Source organism: Gallus gallus, chromosome 2 (assembly GCF_016699485.2).
Source record: "Gallus gallus isolate bGalGal1 chromosome 2, bGalGal1.mat.broiler.GRCg7b, whole genome shotgun sequence".
NCBI lineage: Eukaryota > Metazoa > Chordata > Aves > Galliformes > Phasianidae > Gallus > Gallus gallus.
In genome coordinates this window covers 106,051,122-106,062,345 of record NC_052533.1, presented here as the reverse complement: position 1 = coordinate 106,062,345, position 11,224 = coordinate 106,051,122, and the positions used below count along the sequence as shown (strand labels likewise).

General features: G+C 44.8%; 1 long non-coding RNA gene across 5 annotated transcripts in view; it reads left to right on the top strand.

The window, feature by feature from the left end:
• Positions 1-11,224, top strand: part of LOC112531843 — a 16,767-nt gene continuing 5,543 nt past the window's right edge. For 2 of the 5 annotated variants that reach the window (XR_005857428.2, XR_006937293.1), the window contains exons 1-3: positions 1-238; positions 3,331-3,876; positions 6,155-11,177. This is a non-coding gene — a long non-coding RNA (uncharacterized LOC112531843). The remainder of the gene's footprint in view (positions 239-3,330; positions 3,877-6,154; positions 11,178-11,224) is intronic. The other 3 variants (XR_006937295.1, XR_006937292.1, XR_006937294.1) reach the window with 3 other exon arrangements.

Genomic DNA, 11,224 nt, shown 5'->3' with positions numbered 1-11,224 from the left:
ACACAATTACTGTGCAGCCCTCTCACCGCTGCAGTACTGAAAGCGTGTGTTCTGCCCGCAGGTGAGGGCGAAGCAGTGACCCCGCCTGACAGACAGGTAGCACCATCTGTGCCAGGGGACAGCCTGACAGCTCCAGCACAGGGGGAATGGGGCAGGGCTGCCCCAGCCTTCCTTTCAAGCCTGCTTAATAACAGGCTTCTCTTCTCTTCTAACGAAATCAAAGATTTTACTCGCGCAGGTAAAGGGCTTTTTAATTTGATTGTTTTAACTGAGAGTCTTTATGGAATTTTCCATTTGATTTAATTCTATTTAGTATGATAAACGCTGTTTAATCTGAAATCCTTTTTTTTTTTTTTTTTCCCCCCCCCATTTTGGTGTTTCGTTTTCATGTATGAAAAATAGAGATGAAAGATCGGCTCCTGGTGACATGCATCAAAATATCATCTGGCTGGGAACGAAAAGCACTGGGGTTTAGCTGTATCTCCTAGATAGCTCCGCTGCGACCACAAATCTTCATAGAGTTAAGCTGTCTCTGCTCAGGGAGCGGAGGAGGCACGTGAGGCTGAGCCGGGAGATGCTGGCTGCCTGCGCCTGGCTGTGCTCGCTGCCATCAGATCCTCCGCATGTAAAGGAATTTAGGATTTCAAAGTCAGATTACGGCAGCAGCTTTTCACAGTTTAATTATTTTATATTGGAGGCTGTTGAATGATGCGTTCGCTGAGCTGATTGCTTTTCAGAGAGCATTAAGAGATTTAGTCGCTCCCTGCTTCAGACGTTTGGAACTGGTTGTGTTGGGATTGAAGGAGGCTGCGGAGCAGATCGTGTCTCCCCTCCTACACCAGCGGCTCGCTTCCTTGGTAGCTTGGGCCGTGTGGAAGGAGTTGTGACAAAATGTAATTATTTTGGATTTAAGCTTTGTTGTAGCTCCGTCTGTGTTTTTCCCCTCAGCTGTGTAAAGCAATGCGTGTTGCTTGGTGAGGTTTTGTTATCTCCCCCTGCTCTGCTGGGGCCGCGGGTCCTGGTACAGAGCCAGCACGCATCCCTACTGGAGGACATTTCCTCACATTCAGGGTCTTCTTGTTCCTTGGGAGCAAGCCACAGCTCAGGGGAATGCAGGAATGGAAGTAACGCTACAGCAACTTAAACCTGTTGTGGGCTGCATGCTCCCTGCCCTGCTGTTGGATGACCACCACTGGCATCCATCCTTGTTGACCAAAGAAAAGAGGTCCCTCGATATCGCCTGCCCCAGGAGCAACCGGTTCTTCTTGCAACATTGCAAAGACTGCATGGAAGGCACTTACAGGAAAATTAACTCATTTTGGAAAATGTCCAGGAGGAATGTACGCTCAGAAACATCTCCTGGAGTCCAAGTGCCACTGCCCGGGGCAGCCTTTCCCAGGGCACTGCTGGCAGCGCAGCTGGCCACACCACCAAAGCGGCTTCCAGCAGAGCCAGCCTGAAAAGAACTTGGCATCAAATAGGTGGGATTGGGGTTCTTACCTGAACAGCTAGAAATTTCTTGCTAGCTTGGCTGCAAACTCTCCTAAGTCCATTGTAGCTTTCTCCTGCAATTATTACCAAAACCTCCTAAGAGCTTTTCCTTAAGGATCTGCTCAGAAAGACCCCACATTTTTTGGAGCTTGGTTCCTGTTTGAAGGGGCGATGCGCTGGGTCCTGCTGGGTGAGCTGTGGCCCTGTGAGCAGTGCCGTGCCTGGCCACCCTTTCCCAGGCAGCTCTGTGGCCTGCATGCCATCAGAGACCGATGGTTCCCCAAAGCAGAAGTTGAGGTTAGTCCTAACACCAAAACACATCCTTTGGTGGGATGTATTTGGCTTCACCAAACACAGATAGCCAAGCCGCTAGCATTTAGCAGTAAGGAAGGAATGAAATCCCCAGTGCTATGGAGCTGCACTGCATCACTGTGGTTCTTTTGTATGCCGGCGTTGAAACTTCGTTAAATCCTTTCTTAGTGTGGATTTCACTAGCTAAGCCATAATAGAATGGATAAACCTAATAATTTCTTTGAATTTGATTCCACTTGCACGTTCTCCTTCCTAAGCAGCTTTTGGTGTCATGAAAACAATGGTCCGGTTTGTATTTAATAGTTAACCTATTTAATAGTTAATCTCGTGACATTTCTCTTAATCTGAAGAAAAATACCCGGGACAACAATGCTGGCTGATAATATCAAACTGATGAGCAAAGAAATAGCACCCACATTCTCAGCTGATGATGTGGCAAAGATCAAGAAATTCTGCAAAGCTCAAACTAAAGTAAGTTATAAATTGCACTAATACCGGCTAATGGATAATGAGATTCCATTCTAATGTTGGTAATGTGCAATGTAAGTGTTTGCTGTTTCTTAAATAGGATATCTTTGACCATTTAAGCAAGTCTTTAGCACCAAACATTCATGGCCATGAGTATATTAAAAAAGCCATTTTGTGTATGCTACTTCGGGGTAATGAGAAAGTTCTCAACAATGGGACACGCATTAGAGGAGACATCCATATCTTATTATTAGGTAAGAGCGTGTAGAGTTAATAGTGCATTGATAAGTTATTTTATTATCCCCCCTCCTTGTTGTGCCAGCGTAGTTCAGTTATGCAATATTAGCAAGAAAATAAAAGCCAAACCAGTACAAAGACTCATTTTGTCTCATACAAGAATGTTTGTTAGTGTCTTAGGATCAATTTATTTTATCCTTGGGCACATTTTTACAATTATTTCTGTTTTGTCCCACACTTCCCTATTTGCTTGACATCTGTTCTATGTTTCTAACTGGTGTTGGCACGAAGTGCAATAGAGTCTAATCCTGCACTGTTTATTCGGGCGAGACACCCACTGCTCTAATGAATGGGCTTTAGCTTATCACTCAAGTTGATGGAACTATTCTGCCTCTGTCACTTGTAGGCACGTCGGCTCTTCAGTCATTACTTCATTTCTAAATGCTTTGTTTTCCGCACTCGCAATTAAGTTACATTAACCTGACAATGCAGAAATGCTCCTGGAGGAGGTATTGTCTTTCTTGCAGACACCAAGCTCACTGAGTCTCTGCAGAGATTCAATCAAACGTTGAGGAGGTACCTTAAAAAGTGACTAACTAAAACAATAGTCCTCGACGCACTGGAACAGGTTGCCCAAGGAGATTGTGGATGCCCCATCCCTGGAGGCATTTAAGGCCATGCTGGATGTGGCTCTGAGCAGCCTGGTCTGGTGGTTGGCGACCCTGCACACAGCAGGGGGGGTGAAACTCGATGATCACTGTGGTCCTTTTTAATCCAGGCCCTTCTATGATTCTCTTTGCATAAAGACTCTCTCTCTTGCAGAGGACAGCTTGCACCGTTACTTGGTTGGCAGCAGTGGGGCAACGCTTTGTCTACACAGCTCTCCCAGTGTTTTAGCCACATCAGTACAGCGGGAGTGGAAATGATCTGTCATGACCCAAAGATTTAATGTCAAAAGAGCTTGCCCAGCAGCTGAATTACCTCATGGAGTATCCAAATATAGTGTGTACAGAGCCAAAAAAACTCAGCTTGATCATATAACAGCACTCAATGACATGCAGATTCATCAGGATGTGTAACCCAAAGGCCTACCTAGTGAAACTTGTTAATGCCAAAACTTGGTCTGGTAATAAAATGGAAAGCTAAAATGGACATAGGTATTTGGAATGGGATCTCAAAGAAAAAAAAAAAAAAGAAAAAGAAAAAGAAAAAAAAAGAAGATGGAAAAAGAAGTTTATTCTAGAAGGGTTCTGAAGCAAGAACTTGAAGAATGTACAGCTTCAGCATTTCTGTCTCATCAGTGGAACACAAGAAGCTCTGGGGATGTCTGTAGTATCTACCTCTGTTTCTGTAGTATCTGGAGCAATGGTAGGTGTATGTTAAAACAGTGTAATAACATAGCTTTTGCTCAGGAAAGCAGTTGGGTTTCTTTTATTTATATAGAGAGAGACACCTGGCTTTAGAAATGCTAGCTTCACTTTTTCTTTTCTCAGTTTGAGGCCGAAATGAGCAATTGCAATACTTCTTTTACTCTACTAGTGTTGGTGTAACCTTATCACTAGCAAAAGCAAATTAGTTGCTAATTTGTGGTGCACGATTTTCAAGTTTGCTAAGAACTGGGAGCATTCTAGGGAGGCAATGCTGGAAAAACAAACTAAAAATCTAAAATGCAAAGGATTTCTTACAAGCACCCTTCAGCTTTGGGAGCTTTAAGGCTTATGCACACATCTTTGTAATGCTTTTTCTTCTAGTGGGTGAGCCTCCTCTTTTGGAGATCCTGGTGGAAGGTGGCAGGTTCCCCTACCTGCAATAACAAAAGGTGCTGATTAAATTTGCTCAGCATTTTCTCCCATTCCAAAGTTGAAAATTATACCTCGTGGTATTTGTATGGAAGCTGTGTTTTCAAACAGTACAGGAAATAGAATCCTGCAGCCACTATGGGGAGGACAGCGCTGCGGGTCAGCGAGGAGCAGGCACAGAGCCAGGAGCTGTTGCATTGCCTTCCCTCAGTCCTATTACTCTGAGCTCTGACTTACAGCTCCTACAGTCCTGATATAACTGTCTTTCCAACAATTTAAGGAAACTGATTTCCCATTTCCAGGGAGCACTTGGGCAATGAATTGCAAAAATACTGATTTGCTGAGCAAACCAAGGGACCTCAGCTGCTGCTCACACACCTTGCCCCTCCAGGCCTTTCCCCATCTTCATAGCCCTCCTTTGGAGGCTCTCCAGTTGATTGTCCCTGACTCTCAGGTGAAAGGTCTGAGCCCACACCCCACATCGTTCCCTTCCCATGCAAGCTTTGTGTGTGTGCATGGGATATGCTGTAGCGTTAAACATGGCTGGAGTTTAAGGTTTGAGGACAAATAGCCCTGCTACAGATGGGACAAGGCCCTTTGGCAACAAGAGTCCTGCTGATGGGTGGCTCCATCCAGAACAACCCTCTGAGTCTCACGGGCCCTATCTGTACACACTTCCTTTTTGTTGAGGGGAATATGTGTAAAGAACCTTCTGACTCCAGTGATACCAGTTCCATGTCAAATACCCGCAGCACACCTTGAGACAATAGCCAGGTGAGGGAAGGAGGGAAGGAGGTGTTTGCTGTGCTCCAATTTAACATGTCAAGGGAAGCAGTGCATCGCAGTCGCCTCACAGCTGTTCAGCAGGAATTAATCATTCACACATATGCTAAATAAAATGGTAGCAGTGAAAGGATAGGATTTCTCTACTGTTTGCTGGGCTGCTTAGTTTTCGCATTGTTCTCAACCCAGCGCGCACAGGGCTGTAGCTGAAGGGTGACAGAGGGCTGTGCGTTCCCCTTTAAGAGGTGATCTCTGCATTGCAAAATATCCCCCAAATCACTTCCACTGGCAGCAGGGGGTCTCAGGGAAGGCAGCAGACAGCAGCTGTAACTGCTGATTACAAGACTGATGCTCAGCCTTGCGTTTCCAAAGCCGGCAAACTTTCCATCTCCTGAGCCCCGCAGCCCTCCCATGGTGCACGGCCCCACCGACATGCCTGGTGCCACCGTGCTGATCCCTTCCCATGGGGGTACAGCCTGGGGACAAATTGGGCTGCCACAGGGGTGGGTTTGCTGAGCCTGCATTGCTGTTTGTGTCCCAAAGGAGGTCAGCACGGACGGACTGCCTCTGCCCGGGACGCTGGCCTCGAGTGTCACTCAGATCACTGAGATGCTGTGGGGAGCAAGACAGAAAGCAGGGATGTGAGCAAGTCCATGAGCAGCCATCCTGAGAGGGAGCTGACAGGCCTGAGAAGTGGTTTGTGTGTGTGGGTGCAGAGCGAGGCAGGTGGAGGGCAACACACCGTGCACTTGGAAAAGCAAGTGGCACCACCTCAGCTGGGCACTGGGGTATGACTGTGGCTTAACAGGGAGCATATGCATGGCTCCACCAGCACAAAGGGATGGGTGACTTGTTGTGACAGGGCTGGCCCAAGGAGCCGGCTGGGTGGGACCCGTGAAAGGTGGAGCAAATGGGTGGGCTCCGGAGCAGCAGGAATTGCTCGTGTCTCATGTTCCAATGGAGCACCTGCTGGGGAGAATTGGTCATAGGCTGCTGTGCAGGGATTCACAGTGGGAGATTTCTATCTTAATTTTATTCTCTCTCTTTTTTTTTCTTTCCTGTAGATCTTTGCCACTTAAGGAAAAACAAGTTTCTGATCCCAGCAGATTTTCTTTTTTCACTGCTATGCAGTCAGAGCTGTTAAAGATAAGGCATGATCATTGTTCTTCTAAGGCAAACCTGCAGTTGTCCTAAGTGCCTGCAGAGATGATTCCTTCATCAGCTGAGTTGATTGATGCTCTCAGCTCCTGCCCCTCTCCTTACCTCCACCTAACCCTGACACGTATCCACCAGGGAAGAAGGTATGCAGCAGTAGTGTGACTCTTCTGAGTGGCATCAGCGACTCCTACCATGGTTGATAAACTGAAGTTTACTAAATGACTTTGTAACTTAATGAACTAATAGCTTACTTAACAAACTAAACCAAAGTCCTGGTGTTATTTCACGGAGCTCATAACTCGCCGTTCTGAACGAGCCAACATCATTTGCACGAGTGAAAGCTGCCTCCAAGCTCAGGTGTTCACAACATGATGAGAAGTATGGGAAAAAAGCAAAATCAGAGCTGAAGAGGGAGAAGTGCTGCTGGCAGGACTTGGGCTGTTTTTCTGTGGCGCAGGCTGCCTGCATCCAGATGGTGGTAAAAGAGAAACGTGAAGGGGAAATGCATGTGCACAAAGCTCACGCAGTGCAGGATGGCTGCTTCTAGTTACATGATAGGAACCTCGCAGCAGAAATGCTATCATTAAGATGTTAATCTAAATGTTCCATCAAACTGCTCAGAGATAAGATTCAGATCTGATAAAAGTGCATAACTGTGTTTTTTTTTCCCGTGAGTATTTCACTGCAGGAGCAGTGATGTTTATGTATTGTATGATTAAGCACTGCGACCTTAGGAAAGGATGAAGTTTGGTTTTGTTCTTTTATGCTCCAGACATTCGAGTTCGACTTCTTTGACGCTATTTCGTCTTCAGAGGAGGCAAAGTCAAAGGCAGAGATCAAGCTCTGGATTTGAGAAACAGCAGTTGACTGCTTCTCAGAAAAGGCAGTTTGTTCAGTGGTTGCCTTCTGCTGCTGACACTTGCCTATCTGCACTCTCCGCAGTGACATGGAGACTGAAAATGCAGTCTGAGCACACAGTAGAATTAAGATGGTATTTAAGAAAATCACAGGTATTTTAGCATGGCAGTGCCTTAAGAAAAGTCTACAAACAGTGAAAAAAAAAATGGAGAAATGCCACTGCTCTGTTCTGATCTCACAGGCTGTCTGCACTGAAAAAATGGCCCTTCCAGACTCCATCATGCTGGAACCTGCCCACATGGGATCAGTATCCCCTTTGCATTTAGACAGTGCCATTTCAGCTGGAGCATTATGATTCAGCTATTTGCTACCTGTGCAGAAGCTAAGCCGAGCAAGTTAATCCATCTGTGTGATGCAAATAGCAATGAAATTGGTCTGGTTTGCCTAGAACAGGAGTGGGAGGCTGTGTGTACTGTTTAGCATAGATATTAGGTGGCATGCCGGAAAGATTTTCTGCAGTGCTGAGATTCTTGAAGAAAGACAGAGAAGGAGATAGGATAACCTACTTTTGAGTTTCTTTTGTGTGTGTATGTGTGTGTTTTCTTCTCCAAACCTGAGCTGCTGGCTTGAAATTGATTTATTTACCTATTTATCTATTTTTAAACCCATGCAGTAACTCCCAACAGAATGAGGGATGAGTCATGCACACAGCTCTCAGTGCAGCGTGCATTTCCTCTGCTGGCTCCAGCTGCAGGGACAGACCAGAGTCCAGGAAAGGAGAAGCAGAGAGGACCACCATCACTTAAGCTGAGGTCTCTGCCAGGGACTCCTCAATAGGTATCAGCTGAGGTTCACACTCAGATAAAGGACAGGAGCAAGGGAGTTGACCTGGGGAGTCAATGTTATCAGCTCAAGCCCTTCTTCCACCCATGAATGTCCTCTTTACTCAAATCCTGATGAGTAGAGAGCAGAGTATGCCTGCCTTGCATGACTCCAGGGATGCAGGCAGAGCAATTCCTTGTGCAAATTTTAACGTGAATCATTAAATCGGGTGAAAAGGATGAGAAAAAAAAGTAGAACTTTGTGGCGATTTAATGCTGGTGGAATTTCGTGCCATATTAGTATTTATCTGTCTATCATCTATCATCATCTCATTGATTTTGCACAGAGAAGCTTACACTATAAATTCTGTGAATAAATCTTCTTTAGGAAAAAAGAGACACTCAGTCTTCCTGTGAAGGACAGCTACCTCATGTACAGCTCTCCAGCTGACCAACACAGTATCTGAGCGGCAGCAAATATCCACATTATCTGTAAATGAGTCATATGTATGTCTCCAAACTGAAGTTGTTTAATTGAAAATAACAAGTGCAGTCCTAGTAACCGTGTGGGAAAAGTCTTGGTGAAGCACAGAAGAGGGCCTCATGACCTGGGCTGGTGAATCCTCCTTGCTGTTTTCACAAGGGGTGACCATTCCTGAGTGTTGCAAGGTCAACCAGTTAAATATCAAATGCCAGTAAAGCACTGACTTGTAAAGGAAACTCCAGCTCAACCACTGAATTCCCAAACCATTTGTGTATTTTAAATACCTCAAATCTTCACAGAAGAATACCATCACTGTAAGTCACTTCTGCTACGGCTTTTGTAAGGGACTCTGGTGTTGAGGAACCTGAGCCAGTGGGATAGCTTTTGTGATATATGATGAAGTGCAATATTGAATCTGATGCACGACTTCCCGAGTCATTCTTCTGCACTGAAACTTTCCTCTTGCACCTGTCGTTCCCTCTTGGGTACTCACAGACTTATTTATTTTTCCCCAAAAAATCAGACTCTGACCAAACCGTTATGTCAGTTAATGGCATTAATAAAATCAAGAAGTCCTTTTTGGCTCTATGAAATCTGCATAGCGCTGAAAAGTGAGTTGTTATTTGAACTGTGACAATTCAGTTTCAATGCGTGCTCTTCACTGGTTCCTGTTTGAAATGAATAAGCAGAAGCTTACAGGCTTTTTCCATGGAAGTTTGCCATTTCAGGATATACTCTACGGAATTTTTATCTTATGCAACATGTTATAATGCATTAGACTTTTTTTTTTTCCCCCTAACTTAAAAACAAAGGCATTTACAATTCAGGTAGTATTTATGCCATTCCATACAGACCGTATTTCAAAAAATACAGACAACCTCTGTAGTCACAAATCTGGTACTTTCTATTTGAAATGATAAAATGCTTACTGTTTGTAATGTTAAGTATTGTAGCCAGGGTTGAATTTATGAACAGTCTCATTTGTGTCTTCTTAACTCCATGTAAATCTATGTGCATATATTAGTTGAAGGCACATTTGGAGAATTATTTGCATGAAAACTGCTGATGAAGACATGTCAAAATAAGAAAGTTATTTTAAGACAGCTATAGTAGGGTATCTCCCTCTCCAGGATGTTTGTTAGCTCTGACAATTCTTAGTTAATTTTGTCTGGCTGTTTTCATGAATCTTCGGGTTCCAACAAAAGCTAATAAAACCAGCTATGAAAGCTTTAAATATAACTACATTTCAGTGAATATTAATCAGAGGAAGACTACATGCGTAATGCCAGTACAGAACCATACACATTTGTTGCTTTGTGTTGTGCATTCAGAGGAAGACTAGTTCCCTCATCAAGCCTCCATATATTTGAACTGTTCTTGCCCAGAGTTAGGGTAAATTACACAATCAGTTCTGTGATCATCAACATCCATTCCAGGGAATTAAACCAGCTGCTGACCTCTACATATGAATACGTTCACATGCCCACCTACCAACCATTCAGTGTGACCCAGCGTTTTCATCACTTCTACTCCTGTTTCTTGGAGTCCCCTCAAAAACACTGCAAAATGTGACAATCTTCAGCCATGCTGACTGGCATCTTCCCTGAAAAGTGTTCTTGGGAAGAAAAGTTACTTCACAGAATCACAGAATAATCACTTCCTCTGACCCTTCTATGTCCCAGCCTAGTCTACTCTTGAAACACGACCACATTTGTAGCCCTAATCAGTAAGGATGCTAGGGGAGTTGTAACCAAACCTAGAAGACCCAGGATGCTGCCTCGTGGCTGCTGTGTCCAGCCAGGAGCAGTCCCAGAACCAGGTGATCTCTCCATCCCAGTCCCAGGGCTGCTGCTGCTGCTCTTCCTGCTGGCAGGTCTGGCGTGTAGAAAGACGCACACATACAGATCCCAGGTGCAGCTGGCCACACAGACTGCCACACATACAGAGCATGGTAGGCAGCAGCTCATGGTTAACTTAATATCTGTGACTGAACCCAGGGGTCACTAACCCAAACCACTGTCTCACAGCAAAAGTCTTTCCAGATGTGGTTTTCCTCCTACTCACCAGCTAGTTCAGCTTGAAGTTTGCTAAGAGATTATTCATACACACAAACAGGATTCAATTCACTGAGGAAATAGGGAAATAGGTTTATCCAGTTGCTGGCACTTAGACTTATGCACCCACACGCACCCCAAGATCTCTGGTTGCTGCCACCAACCAAGACCTCTGGGCTTGACTCTTCTGTATGTCAGTCTCTGCATTTACTGGCACCATTTTCCTACAGTCGTTTCCCCTCTGATCCATTATGACCATCCTTTTTCCTTTGGACCCTTTAGCCCTTCTCCTACATGTCCCGTAATAAGTTTTACATGAGCCCACAATCCCCTTCTGATAGCTGATATCCCAAATAGCCTCAAATATCCTGTAATATTCATGTTAGTTGTGTTTCCCCTTCTTATCAACTGCAATGTGTAGTTCAGGTTGACATTCTTCAGGGATATGCCTTAGCAGTTCCTTCATCACCATCAATCATCAACGGATCCCCACAGTCATCTCTGTTGTGCTTGTGTGTCTGTACGGTTAATTTAGCACTTTTCTCATTACTTGTTATTTATTTTATATTTACCAGATCAAACTCAAGTGACTTAATGAAACAGGTGTCCACACACTCTTATGCTACTGACTGACAACAGCTGCAGAACTCAGAGTGTCTGGGTTCCTCTGAATTACAGAGTCCAGTTCCCTTTTATGATGGACAGCTCCATGGTAAGATGGCAAGCCCAAATTTCTCTGTCTTGATTGAATGTCAGGAT